The 14922-nt window shown below is 38.7% G+C and overlaps 1 non-coding gene across 1 annotated transcript; it reads left to right on the top strand.

The window, feature by feature from the left end:
* The first annotated feature begins 5657 nt into the window (after positions 1 to 5657).
* LOC126030313 (U1 spliceosomal RNA) lies at positions 5658 to 5821 on the top strand. Its single transcript, XR_007503102.1, has one exon. It is a non-coding gene; the product is annotated as a U1 spliceosomal RNA (small nuclear RNA).
* The last annotated feature ends 9101 nt before the right edge of the window (positions 5822 to 14922 follow it).

Here is a 14922-nt window from a genome sequence, read left to right as displayed (position 1 = left end):
CAATAATATTGGAATGGGGGTGGGAAGAAAAAGATACCATTATCTTCTGTACTCAAACAATTGCTTAGAAACTTTCTCCTTTCGGGAAGTGAGAGGAGTGAATCGAAGTCTGGACAAGGACATCCTTAGTGATATAAAAATATTATGAGTCGGCAACCTTAACTATTATGATTCACAGCAGAAAGTCCCACTAAGCAAATGAAATCACCAAAAGCGAAACAGAAGAATATGAGAGGCAGCTCAGCAGAACACTACAAGAACAAATCACGAGGTTCAGGGAAGGGGCAACTTTACAGAAAATTGCCATTGACTTAAGTGAAAACAGTCCAGAAGTTTAGAAATAGTAGAATCATGGAGCTGACTTATTTTTCTGGTCCATACTCCAACTCTCCCTTCTCCCTGCAACTCCCAAGGCAGATTCTTCTTGGGGATGAATTAGGCCGGGTGAAGAGAACAGGATTCTTGCCCATAATTTTTTCAGCATATCTAGTTGATTTATCTGTTGATATCACTGTATTATGGCAGTTCAAAAACAGCAACATTAGAACAAGCTGGAACAGACTTCGAGTATTCATAAAAGACATATGAAAACCACATGTAAAAGACGTGGGAGAACCGGTCCAGATAAAAATGTGGGTGCAAACATTTACAATCCTTTGCTTAACACAAAAAAGTGAAGAGCTTGAGTGTAGAATTTTTCATACTCTAGTGGTTCTGGGACCTTTTCATCCTTTTGAATGCAGAAGAAGGGGTTGGAACTACCTCTGCTATGAGGCATGTGAATGACAAAAGCAAGTGGGTGGGATATATTCCATTCTCTTAGAGGAGCTGTCCAGACCTACAGAAGTTAGCAACACTCATTTCCAACACCACTTACTTTGAATACATGCTACTCTGGATCTGTTAGAAAAAAATATTGATGTTATTTTATCATTCACTGGCTAGAAACCTGAATTTTTTCATTTTCTTAGAAGATAGTCCAAAAGGACCTGGGGTCAGAGATAGGAACTCAAATTTATTTGATTCTAAGTGTATGACCTTAGGTTCAAATTCCAGCCCCTTTTTGAGTCCTCATCTGCAAAGTGATGGTGTCTTCCTTACCTATTTCAAGTACAGAAAGTGGAAATGTCTGTCTACAACTCAGCAGGAAGGTTAAGAATCAGAGTTCCTCAATTTGGTCATTTTAAACTTTTCCTCGTGAGAGATAACCTCCTCAAATAAACTTAAAAAGGTAATTTTGGACATGGTACATAGAATCCATTTGTGAACTTTAACCTAAAGCAACGAGTACCTTATTTTATATAATAATAAAAAAAAATCTTCCATTCAAAACAGACATCAACATTGCTTGCAGTTATTTTAATTGCTTCTTAAAGTGGTTCAAGAACTTGTTTTTAGTGTTTATGTATTTTTTAAATCCTAGGTTTTCATAAACTCCTGATGGTAGTGCTCACATATTTTTGCTGTGGGTCTTGCCAGGAGCCACATTTGACTGTGGTGCTCTCCTGTAGCTGTAGGCATTCAAGTACTTGCTAAATGTTATACTTCCTGGTCATGGCATTCACATATTTTTAGTACTGCTACTTGTCAGGAATTGCACTCCCTTTTGTGATGTTAACCCTTACCTGAATATGTGCAGCAAGAAATGACTTTCAGGGCTTTATTTATTTCAGATAGCTGCTAGATTTAAACAATAAAGCTGTCAGGATAGCATTCCGTGCACAAGGGATCTTGTGAAATCGAACTCATCTGCAACATTGTAAGACAGCTGTTCTGAATCTTTTACCCTTCCAGTTTCTTTTCTTTCCTGTGTTCCTTCATCTCATGAGTTGGCCTACCAGTGTCTAATGTTGTGGTCCTCCCTTTTATTCAAATTTTCCTTGTGATTCCCTTGCCATATCCTCAGGTTTATAGGACCATATGATGATTCCATTTAAAATATACTGTTCTGAGCTACTGTATTATTTCTCCAGGCCTTAAATATGTTATTGTTGTGTTTTACTGTGTTGCTCTGATTTGTTTTGTTTTTGACTATAAGGGTGATGCTTGGGGTCTATTTCCAGTTCAGTGCTCAGGGACCAAAGCATTGCCAATATCAGACCTATAGGCTTCTGCATACAAAGCATGTACTCCAATCCTTTGAGTCCTAAATATCCTAGTGAGGAGATATTTCTCCAGCCCTTAAAATAAATTTAGAAATGAAGAATAGTACAATGGGTAGGACATTTGCCTTGCAAACAGCTGACAAGGTTTGATCCCTACCATATTATATGATCCTCCTAAGCCTGCCAAGAGTGATTCCTAAATGCAGAGCCTAGAACTGCACCAGGTATGGTCAAAAACCAAAAAAAATAAATCAATTTAGTGAGATATGGAAAAATTTTAAATCCATCATCAAAAAATAGCCAAAATTATTCAAACTGACTTCTTGAGAAGAAAGCATGGTTTAATCCTTTCTTGAGAGACCTGGGCACAGAAGTGAAGAAGTCAAATGTCTGTAGAAATCAAGATTGAATCCTGGCTTCGTCTACTAGTGAAAGAGAAGCTCATCTCTGAAACTTCCATTTCTTCCTTGTTGATTACTGGATTAACCAGTCATCATCCTAAACCATTATGGAGTATCAGTCTTTACCATTAACAATTATGGCTTCCTCTTTTATATGTCAAAAGCCCACCTAGGCAGAAAAACTAAATAGGATCTTTACCTTAACCCACTCTGTACCTGTAGGGGTGGTCCTATCTTTCAAAAAAATACTGAGGTCCTACCCATCCTCCTTGGACCCAAGTTTGGTTTGTATTATCTCCTGTGGTGGTTCTGCTCCAGACCTACTTTTACCTTCCTGGCAATATTATGGCATGTGGGCTTATTCATAGTAAAATGCTAGGTTGAGTATGTTAATAAAAGTGAGAAAATATCCTGGAATCCTACTCTACAAGCAATGTAAGAAGGGAATGGAATGATGGGAAAAATGTCTCTAAGCAGAGGTTTTGGCTTGGCTAGCTGTGCAGCCAGATGCACTGCAGCTGAGACTCCTGTGAGGTGGTGTTGTGGGTAGAAGATACCCAGTGCTCAGGAGCTACTCTGAGTAGCTAAGTAGCCTGGAAGTGCCATTGAAGTCAAGGATCTCTAGCACATGGGAAAGCACCATATAAAACAGGACTTCTGAAAACAGAACTCTTCTTTATTGCTTTAGGCTTAGAAATCACCATCCCTATCTAGAAAATAGAATCTGTCTTGAGGTTAAAGTTCTAGTTTATGATCCTCTACTCTGCATGTCAGAAAAGAGATCAATCAAAAGTGTCATTAGCTACCTGCTCCAGCGGTGGTGGGTTCCTGTCCACATCCTTTTATCAGTCACTGGCTGTGAAAAGTCAGATAGTGTATAATGCAGTCATTATTACCCAGAGAACACAGCATTTTGCTGTTCAGCCATTACCCAGAGAACACAGCATTTTGCTGTTCGGTCATTACCCAAAGAACACAGCATTTTGCTCATGTTCCCTGTAAATCCACCCCTCTTAGGACCTGCAGAATCTCTGAGAAGTCCATAGATAATTCTCTTCTTTATACTTAACAGCCCAGGAACTGATATCCCTGGCATAAATGCAAAGTGGGACCACTCCAAACTGACTTACCTCTTACTCCTTTATACATCCTTTCTTTCTCCGTTTCCTACACCTCCACCAAGGCATATATAGAAACAAATTAGGTTCCATAGAGGATGAATGGTTCATGACTGTCTTTTTTTAACTTTATGTCCATGTTTATTTCATTCTTTCTGATATGTTGGGAATTTTTATGGAATATGATCACAATATTTTCTTCACAATAACCTTACTATTCCTCATTGGGAGAAGAAAAATTGATACTCTTTACCCAGGCTCAGACCAACATCCCTACATTGCCTTCAGCATCTGTTCTGGCCTTGCTATAACTGTGGATAATTAAAATTCACCCTAGATTGTAGAAGTCATCTAGAATCAGTAACACTCCGAACAACAGTGTAGTTCTGGATGCTCACTTTAACCAACTCTAAGTTACAGCTCCCTTCTATATTAGTGTGTATTTCTTCAAGTACTTGGAGCTGAGCCTCTGGAAAGCTTGATGTCATTGAGAGTGCCCAAATCTCTCATACAGACTCTCAATCACCTTCTTTTTTTCTTTTTGATAGACAATTTTTTATTATGACTGAAGTTCATTTACATAGAATTATTTATGATACATAGTGACAATGAATGAAGGGCATTCCCACCACCAATGTTATCCTCCCTCCACTCGTTCCCAGCATGTCTCCCACATCTCACTCCTTTACCCCCCAGAATCCTACTGCAAATGGTCGCTGCCTTACAGCTTGTTATAGGTTGGGTATCTATTCTGTTTGGTGTTCCACTCTGCTCATTTTTTTATTTACACTACATGTTCATATGACTGGTCCTGGTATCATTTTCCCCCCCTCAATTTATGAGGCTGAATGATTCAAATTATGCTATTCTGTTGGTGGTTAAAAGGTTAGGGAAAAGAGGAGAAAGAATTTGGAATCAACTACTAAAAAAAAAAAAAAAAAAAAGGTCACCTAATAATATCCACAAAAGTGGAAAAGGAAAAAAAAGTGGAAGAAAAAGGAGAAAGAAGATAATATCAAAAAACAAACAAAAAATAAAACAAAACAACACCAGAAAAGGTGCTGCAGTGGCAGGGTTTGTGTTACCCCACCTTTTCTTTTTTTTTTTTTTGTATAGGCACAGCAAGTATTGGGGAAGGAAGGAAATTCCCGTGGCCTAAGAGATTCAGGGTTTCTCCATTCTTGAAGCATATTGTCATGGGAACAACCACTGGCTCCATACCTTCTCATTGCCATATCCCAGGGTTGTTTTTTGTTTGTTTGTTTGTTTTGTTGTTGATTTTTGTTTTTGTGGTGTCAGGAACCTTTCTTCTCTGTGTGGATGAGAAAATAAGGCCACTAGAGCAAGCAATCTTGGTATTTGTGCAGGTCCTAGGACAGGGCCTAGGATAGAGTCTTTAAGGTTTTAGAGGTACTGTTCCACCATTGTTGGTGTGTTCAGTTTTCTGTATCATGTGCTCCATGTTTTTGCTCGTTCCCTAAGCTGAAGTCTAGGAAATTATGGTTCCAATGGTTCTGCTCAGTCTCTGTTGTCAGAATTGGGCCTCTGTACTAAGAAGTCTTGTAGACTCTCAATCACCTTCTAAAGAAAGCAGGCAACTTCCTGATGATGCCCAGTGAGGAGCTGATGAGAGTTTCAAAGAATAATCTGATTCCTGGATTCAAGTCTCACACTTTAACTTTCTAAGGCAGGTCAACTAAAGGCAAAGGATTTGTTTTTTTTTTTTTGTTTTGTTTTTGTTTTGGGGTCACACCCAGCAGTGCTCAGGAGTTACTTCTGGCTCTATGCTCAGAAATGGCTCCTGGCAGGCTCTGGGGACCATATGGGATGCCAGGATTCGAACCACCCTCCTTCTGCATGCAAGGCAAATGCCCTACCTCTATGCCATCTCTCCGGTCCCCTATACACTATTGAGGTCCCAGTGACTCTGCTAGAGACCTCTTGAATCCATATGCCTCCTTCTAGCTGCATGATTTGGGGTTCCTGTCCTTTGAGGTTTAGATATTTTTTTCTCACATAAAAGTCAGAACCACATACTTACCTGGCAGGGGCGATTCCATGATCATGAAGGTGGTTTCCCCAGAGTGAGGCTCGCCCACTGCACTCTGGGCATGCTGACCCCTGCGACTTCCCCAAATGTGTGTAACTCGACTGCGTAATTTATGGTAGTGGGGGACTGCGTGCATGCTCTCCCCTGAAAAAATAAAAGAAAAGTTAGAACCACCATTTTATCTTATATAGAACTCTTGTAAATATTAAGAGAAATTTATAACCGTGATTGAGCAGAATTTTTCCTGGCACCATAAAGAAAGACCTTGGGGTTGGACAATTAACATGCTTGGAGTCTGTAGTTGGTATCAAGACAGTACGCTTCAAAGGTAGAGAGACACCCTGTATCTCTAAGGCCAAGGGAATTTCCTTCCTAATTTCCCCAATATTTACTGCACCTACGCAGCTTGTGGGGGGTGCTGGGAGGCTTGGCAGACTCCCAACCGTCCCCTTCTTCTTCCCCCTGACTCCAGGCCTTCCCTGGGTGCTAGCCCAGGCAGCCAGAAAGGTGGGTGCCGGGAGGATTCTAAAGGCTTTCCCCCACCTTCCCCCAGCATTAGGGGGAGGGGCTTGGGGAAGAGGGTGGGCAGATGTCTGGCTTCCAGTTCTCTACCAAATCCTTTCCTGTTCTGGACACTAGCTCTTGCCGGCATGGGATTTGGGGAGACCAAAGGCCAAAGGCCTTCTCCCTAACTTGGGGGGGTGCTGAGAGTTGCAGGGTTGCACTGGGTTGTGCTGAGGCAGTCACTAGCAACTTTTTTTTCTCACTGGTTCTCCATTTTCAAAACCATGTAGGGGTACAGTATATATTAATTGTATTCCTTATGATTAAGGTATGTTTTGCATATGCAGAATGTCCATCTTATATTCTGCCCTTGCCCACACCCCTACAAAAAAAATACAAAAAGCACAAAAACACAACTTGCCACACCTGCCCCCCATTGTTTTGTTCTTTTAATTTTATTTATATTTATAGCTTATCGACAGAAGCTTCCCCCACTTTTATTTTTTTTTAACAGAACCATAGAACATGAATCATCTTCTTCTGCCTCATATTTCCATATCTTCCTATAAATTGAGAGAAAAAAAGTGGATGGGACCCAGAGGTCAAGCGGTCTCAGGAGCATTGAGTGGAAATTAAAAAAAAAATGGTAGAATTTATCCCATGACAGTATGCTTCACTGGCAGAGAAACCCTGTATCTCTTAGGCCAAGGGAATTCCCTTTCTAAACTCCCCAATATTTACTATGCCTATGCAAAAAAAAAAAGCACAAATTAATTTTTTTGTTGTTGTTGTTGCTTTCTTTCTCTTTTTTGTGCTTTGTTTGTTTTTATTTCAGGACCATGGTTATTATTTGGTTGTTGTCTTTATTACTATGCTGCTTTTCAGGGTTTTTGTTTGATTTTTTTTTGTATTGTTGTTATGTTTTTCTTCCTTTTTCCCTTTCTTCTCCTAAATTGATATTTATAGCCTCTAACAGTGGTCCTCAAACTATGGCCCATGGGCCACATATTGTATTTGTATTTGTTTTGTTTCTTCATTGCAAAATAAGATATATGCAGTGTGCATAAGAATTTGTTCATAAGTTTTGTTTTTACTATAGTCATACCCTCCAATGGTCTGAGGGACAGTGAACTGGCCCCCTGTTTAAAAAGTTTGAGGACCCCTGCTCTAGAAGGACTCCTCCCATTTTTTGCTTGTTTGATTTTTGCCACCCTCCAGTTTTTTCTTTCATTCAAACAGAACAACATAACTTGAACCATCTTGTTCTGCCTCACAAATTGAGGGGGAAATAATGGAGGGTATCAAGACCAAACAGTAGTATGAATATTGAGTAGCAATAAAAAATGATCAGACTTTAACACCAAATTTAAAGTCAATGACAACCGAATCAATACCCAATCTACAATAAGCTAGATATAGAGGGGACCACTTATACTAGCAGCCCGGGGGGCAAAGGAGGGGATATGGGATGCATGCTGGGTACAGTGGTGGAGGGAGGTCAACATTGGTGGTGGTAATGCCCCTAATTCAATGTCACTATGTACCTAAAATATTACTGTGAATAATTTGTAATTCACTTTGGTCAAAATAAAAATTATTTTTAAAAAAATGGTCAAATCTAAAACCCAAAACAAAGTCAATGACAATAGACTCAAGAGACCAAAGCTTCAACAAGCTAAAATGGGCCTGTTTCCCTAGTAGTCCAGGGGGCTATGGGTAGAGGTATGGGATGCATGTTGGGAACTATGGTGGAGGGAGGTCAACACTGGTGGTGGGAATGGCCCTAATTCACTGACACCATGGACCTTAAATACAATTATGAAAGACTTGTAAATCACATTGTTTTCAATAAAAAGTATATATTAAAAAAAATCAAGAGAAATTATGTGAACATATTGTAACAATGTTTAGGATTTTGGGGAAGTTCAATGAGTGTTTTCCCTTCTGTGTTAGTCTCAAGAACTTAGTTAAATTTGCATGCACCATGCAGCTGCTGTTTTGAGGGGAGTACTCATGGGAACAGAGACAAGACTGACTTGTACCCTTCTAGTGGTAGATGTGCGGAAAGCCATCATCTAAAATGCTGCTAAAAAGAAAAATAACTATTTCTAAGAGAGGATTTAGAGAACAACCACCAGTATGTATTTTGCTTCTGATTTCTAGAGTGTTTAAACAAACAAAGAGAAAGAAAGGCCAGAGAGATAGCATGAAGGTTGGGCATTTACCTTGTATGCAGAAGGACAGTGGTTTGAATCCCATATGGTTCCCTGAGTCTTCCAGGAGCAATTTCTGAGTGCAGAGCCAGGAGTAACTTCTGAGCGTGGCTGGGTGAGAGAGAGAGAGAGAGAGAGAGAGAGAGAGAGAGAGAGAGAGAGAGAGAGAGAGAGAGAGAGAGAGAGAGAGAGGAGAAGGTAAGCCACTTGTCTTACATGAAGATGACCCTATTTAAATCCTCAGCACCACACATGGTCCATCAAACAATTCTAAGCATTATTCCTGAGCACAGAGCCAGGGATACACTTCAGCACTTGAGCACTTTCAGATGTGGTTTCAAGTTGTCCCTTTTCCCAACACTTGAAAAACAAACAAACAAAAAAAGAATACCACTATCTTTACAATAACTTTGTGTCCAGATTTTAATAGCCAACTTTCACTTGGATGATTAAGGAATAGTACTTTCCAACGGAAAGTTCAAAAGTTCATGTTTGCCAGAAACTGCTAGATTGATACAGAATCGGATCTCATAGGGTGGCTGGTAGTGACAGGCTGCCAATTGCAATTGGTCTTGGGAATAGAGCAGACATCCAGCCAGATTAATTCACTAGTCCAAGAAAGGGACACAATCATTAAGTCCAGGGAAGAATTTTTTGCGGGGAAGTTCTTCTTATTTCTCTGTTCATACTTATCTTGATTTCCAGCAATTTAGTTCAATATTAGGATAAATTTTACCCATTCAAAGAAAACAATTTTACTTCCTAATATTCAGATTTAAGGTTTTCTCTTTTTTTTTAATTAATATCTTTATTTAAGCATCATGATTACAAACATGCTTGTAGTTTTCTTTCTGATTCCAAGTTCCACATGTTCCTTTCAGTATTCTGAGCTTGACTTATGCAAATGTTTGATTAAAAATATAAAGAATGAAAGCAAATAGGCTAGGGTTTGCTAGAGAAAGCTAATGTTTTGTAGGAAAAAGGTAAAAAAAATTAAACTCAGGAGGAAATTAAAAAAAGATGAAACTGTGTTTAAGATAAAACAGTGAAACACAGGTAGAATTGGAAGTTTAAATATGGAAGAGAACTTCATTTAGGGCAACATCAACAAAGACAAAGAACTATAATACAAAAATCTTTAGGAGTTAGGAGTATATATATGTATGTATGTATATATATATATATACACACACACACACAATCTTCTATCTTTATTCTTTATCATGAAAGTGACTTATAGTGTTGGGTAGATAAAGAATCTGAGTGTATGGGTCTGGAACAATAATACAGTGGGTAGGGTGTTTGCCTTGAATGAGGCCTACTGGGATTTAATTCCCAGCATTGCCACATGGTCCCCCAAGCACAGCCAAGAGTAATTTCTGAGTGCAGAGCCAGTACTGACTCCTGAGCATCACCAGGTGTGGCCCCAAAACAAAACAAAAACAAGAAAAGAACCTGAGAATGGCAGAAGTTTCTAGTACTTACTCCTATCTTGCTTTCTTTAGTGCACCAGAAAAAAAAACCTACTTTCCTACAAATCTACAATTATAAAGGGCTATGTGATTAATTTGGCAGATGCATTGTGTGCAGAAAGTGGTGTCACTTACTGCTAAGGCAATTATCAGAGAAGTAATGTGCAGCACTTCTCTCCTTGCCATGCCAATTAAAAAGGTTATATTTTCCAAATAGTATAATTATGAGACAGTGGAGGCCACCTTACATATATATATATATATATATATATATATATATATATATATATATATATATATATATATATGGAGTCTCTTAGATCTAAAGTAAACTTTTTTAGAAGAAAGAAAAATGCTTCTGGTATTAGATGATTGAGATTGGTATTATTAGATTGAGATGTTAGGAATCTTTATGATAGCAGCATAACCTAGCTTACCCTAACTAAAACGAAAAAGTTTCTAAAAAATTAGTATTACTGTACTGTATACCAACTAGGATGTAATATGCTAGCTTGCTTTTTTGAGATACCAATACTCATCCAGATTGCCAGAAAAGTAGAGTTCTCCTATTAGTGTCAGGCTTCAGCACACTGAGTTTTCCTAGCTTTATACTTAATCTGTTCAAGAGAACAACACTACCAATGGCTTTGTGCTTTATTGTGAAGCAAAGATGAAGTAAACTACTGTTGACAATCAAACTCTACTGAGATGTGTCAAATTTAACAATGGCCTCATAGCAGCACCAGCAAAGTTCATAGTTTAACTGGTACCATATAGCAAATTACTAACAGTCCAAATTTGAGACTTTATAGTTTGAAAATTTTTGTCTTTATATGACTCTTAAAATATTTAAGTTAGCATAAATATATAGATAAAAAATGGGTTTAGGGAAGGGGCATAATTTGCCAAAGATTTTTAGGGTTCTCAATGTTAAATTAATAGTACTAAGGAGTCTGGTGATTGAAAAGCTCTATAGAAACCCACATCAGAGACACAGAAAAGATGACAAATTATGAAAAGGCATAAACTTTATAAGGAAAATTGTTTTAGTTATTATGGAGCTGGGATTTCACTCCTTTGTCTGTTCAAGTGAACCCAAGGGGTAGAAGTAAGACCCTAAAGGAAAAATCCTACAAGAGAATTTCAACCCAATAATAAGAATCTTCCAGAACCTGAGCTAAGCCAAAGTAAAAGTGATAGGCCACCTTGACAAGGAGTAAACACCCCATCACTGAAAGAATGTAAGTGGTTCGCAAACTATCCAGCAAGAACATTACAAAGAGGTAATAAATAGCAGAGGAAGTAGTGTAAGAGTCAGCCAAGATATCTAAATGGCCTTAATTTCCCTTAGAATCTGAACCTGTGACTGAGGAAGTCTTTAGTTCTCTGACTTTAGGTCTTAAGAAAGACCTAAAATGAGGGACCAGAGCGATAGCACAGCAAATAGGGCATTTGCCTTGCATTCTTCCAACCCTGACCGACCTGGGTTCAATTCTTGGCATCCAATATGGTTCCCTGAACCTGCCAGTTGCAATTTCTCAACACAGAGCCAGGAATAACCCCTGAGGGCTTCCAGGTGCCCCCCCCCAAAAAAAAACCTAAAATGCTTTTTGTAAAGTCAAACTTTGCCATATGTGTGATATAGAAAAAAAAAAAAAAAAAGAATGAGCTAAATAAAACAACAGGAAGTATTTGGATGATAGATGATAGAACCAATCAGCAGTTTCCAGAAGTGAAACAACAGGAGAGAGTGGGCTAATGGAGCCAAGAGGACAAAAAGAAGGTGAAGATAAGAGAACTTCACTTTCACTAATATACGCACCAATGGCCATGAATACACGTTAATTCTCAATGATGCACAACAGAAACCTATGCAGTATTATAAGGCAACATTACTCCAATTAAAATAACAATAAATAAAAGATTAAAACTGAAAAAAATTAATTTGGACTTGGGAACCATTTCTAACTTGAAAGTCCCTCTAGTCAATACAATAAACTGAAAGGAATGATTCTCTTGATTTGTCTGGTAATAACCCTTCACATTTGCACTAGGCTTTGCAGTTGACAGATTTCTTCACTTTTTTATTTACTGTGATCCTTTCTGCTCCACCCTGTGAGCTAGAAGTCTCCCAGACAAGGCTCAGGGAAGCAGTGTACAATTGTCCCAAATGACAGAGTTGGTGACTCTCACCTCCTTCTGGCATCCCGCACAATCAATACTCTTTGCCCTGTATTTCAGGCCAAGGATCAGCCAACACCCCAAACCAAAAGCCCCACTTTGATATACACTACTCATCTGGTTTATGCGTAATGCAACTATTTACCTAACTCTGTTGATGCCAAGGTTTCCAGTGCAATTCACGCAAGGAGCCTCTAGCCTTCAGTCCTACCTTCTCCCCTTCAATTTCCTTCTGAGGGAAACACTGAACTCTTGAGAAACCTGAACTGTTCAACTTTTCTTTGCAAACTAATGAAGTGCTTTCAGCTGTTTGTGATTCAACGTTAAGGAAACCCAGAAGCAAAGAGATCAGAGCCCAGCTCATTTCTCCCGCAGCCTGTGCTCTAGTCCGATGATGTTACCACCTCTTTTGAATAGCACTTCCACTCGCCCGCAGTCATTCTTCCTTGGGCAGGAATCCCATCAGATTTTACAAGCCAGGCAGGGTCAGACCTGGAGAAAACGTGATTGTAAATGCCCAGAGCAATACAGGCAGCAGGTGGTTTCCCTGGGGAGTCCAATGGGGTGTGGATGTGGGTGTGAGCCAAGTCACTAGCTGGAACTAATGGGAAAGCAATAAACAATACCTTAACAGACCAAGTAAAGGACTAACTCTAGAGTGGACCTATTGAGAAAAGGTAGGAGCATATAAAGATTCATTTGGAGTCAAGACGTTAGTTCTGAGTGTTTTCAAATACCAGGATTCCCATGGTATAAGCTTAATAATCGAGCAATGTAGATTCAGTGGTCTTGGTAGAAAATCTCCCCGGTAAGGTCATACCTATTATCCGGTTCCCAAGACCCCTCCCAGAAATGGGTGGGTCTCAGATAGGTACCCTACAAACCCATAGTATGTACTTTAGATTATACTGTGGGCAAGAAAAAATATGCCCAAGAAAGAATAAAATAGATAACAGTGCAAGCAAATTATGCCCAGGGAAGAAATTAATTGGTAGCAGGGAAAACAAAAAAGACCCAAGAAAGAAAGATTAGTATAAGACAGTTCATGGTTTTTTTAATGTAGACTTTATACTTTAAGGGTGTTTGCTGTTTGACCATGTGAAATACCCCAACTGCTGCTCTTCATTGATGTTAATATGCTTATTAACTGTCCTTAATGTCTCTGTCAACTTAAACAATGGCACACATGTAGGTTGAGAGAAAATACTGAACAAATGACCACTTTGTATGTGCTTACTCAGAGCTACCCAGGCAACCTTAAATCTTGGACAGTCCATGTGTATCTGTATGTTTCCTCATATGATTGTATGTCTCATCTCATTCTCATTGACCAACCTCTGCTCGACAGAGGTTAAAGATGCCCATCTTGTTGGCATTAGATCATTTTTGCTACAGTCATTTAATTCTACTGTTGTAGCAGAAAGCAGAAATGGATAATCTATAAAGGAACAAACTCATTATGTCCCAATACAATTTTATTAATGGACACTGAAATTTAAATTTTATGTAACCTACATAGGTCATAGAATATTCTGATTGGAAAAAATCAAAATCAATCATTCTTAGTTAATAGACTATAAAAAAAAAGAAATAGGTTGATCTAGGTTTCTTGAGCTGCAGTTTTCTGGACTCAGATCATGGCAACACTTTTAAAATTTATATGGTTAATGAACAAATTTTAATTTCAAAACTTTTGGTTTTATCCTTCAGCAAACATATTACTATCAACTATTCCTAAAGGGGTTAAGGGATGGGTGGGAAAAGAGCTACAAATATAAGTCAATTGATCAACTAATTCCAGCATTTCCAATTTTTTTTGTTTGTTTATGGATCACACCCAGAGGTGTTCAGGGACCATTTCTGGGTTTGTATCAATGGATTTTTCCTGCTTGGCTATTCAACAAGGTAAGTCCCTTATCCACTATACTATCTTTCTGGCCTAAGTGTCAGAATTTCTAATGACTACTCTCAGTGTTTGACTTTGTCTCATCTGAAAATGGACCATATAGGCATTTGACTCATACTTTGAGTGACTCTATACATTTAAAGTAACTGCTTAGTTGATTTAAAATCAATTAGTGCATCAATTTTTTAAATTACCATTGAGCATTTTGAAACAGTTTGTGGTTCTTATATACAGACAAGCAATCTCCCTTCTAGTCTTGTTGATCTGTTCTTAATCTTTCATTGCACTGATGATGCATTAGTAAAGACATGTGCACTAGGAACTGTAATTTTATCACAATAAACATTGCTAATAAGTATTTTTTTAACTCTACCCCTAGCTTTGCAATCTCCTTTAAATCCCTTTTTGTTCTCTGGAATGGTTTAGATTCTGGTCTTTTTCTCTGTGTCTGCTCCAAAGTTTAGTTCAAAAATCTCTGATAGCTTTGCCATGGTTTGACCTGCATCCAATATACAGTTGCATTTTCATCAATGGAAACAGCCACTCAGTTTTGTTCTTATACCACATCAGTGTCACTCTGAATATTTGTGGATTTTTTTGTTTCTTTTTGTTTGTCAGTTTTGTTTTGCTTTGCTTGTTTTGGGGGGTTTAGGGCAACACCAGTGACACTCAGGGGTTACTCCTGGCTATGCACTCAGAAATCGCTCCTCGCTCAGGGGACCATATGGGAACCCATGGATTGAACCCTTGTCTGTCCTGGGTCAGCTGCATGCAAGGCAAACATCCTACCCCTACCACTGTGCTATCACTCTGACCCCACTCTGAATAGTTTTTAGCTTCCTTCATCAACTTTCCTAAGTGGAGAAAGTTGTAAATTCCAGGCTCTGTGAAACATATCCCAGTAGGAGTCCCAGAGAACTATCCTTGTACCTTTTTACCCACATGTACTTTAATATCTTCCTAGTCTAGGTG

This window comes from Suncus etruscus, chromosome 1, assembly GCF_024139225.1.
Source record: "Suncus etruscus isolate mSunEtr1 chromosome 1, mSunEtr1.pri.cur, whole genome shotgun sequence".
In the NCBI taxonomy this organism is placed as follows: domain Eukaryota; kingdom Metazoa; phylum Chordata; class Mammalia; order Eulipotyphla; family Soricidae; genus Suncus; species Suncus etruscus.
Note: the sequence above shows the minus strand (reverse complement) of the source record. Positions and strands in the feature narration are given on the sequence as shown.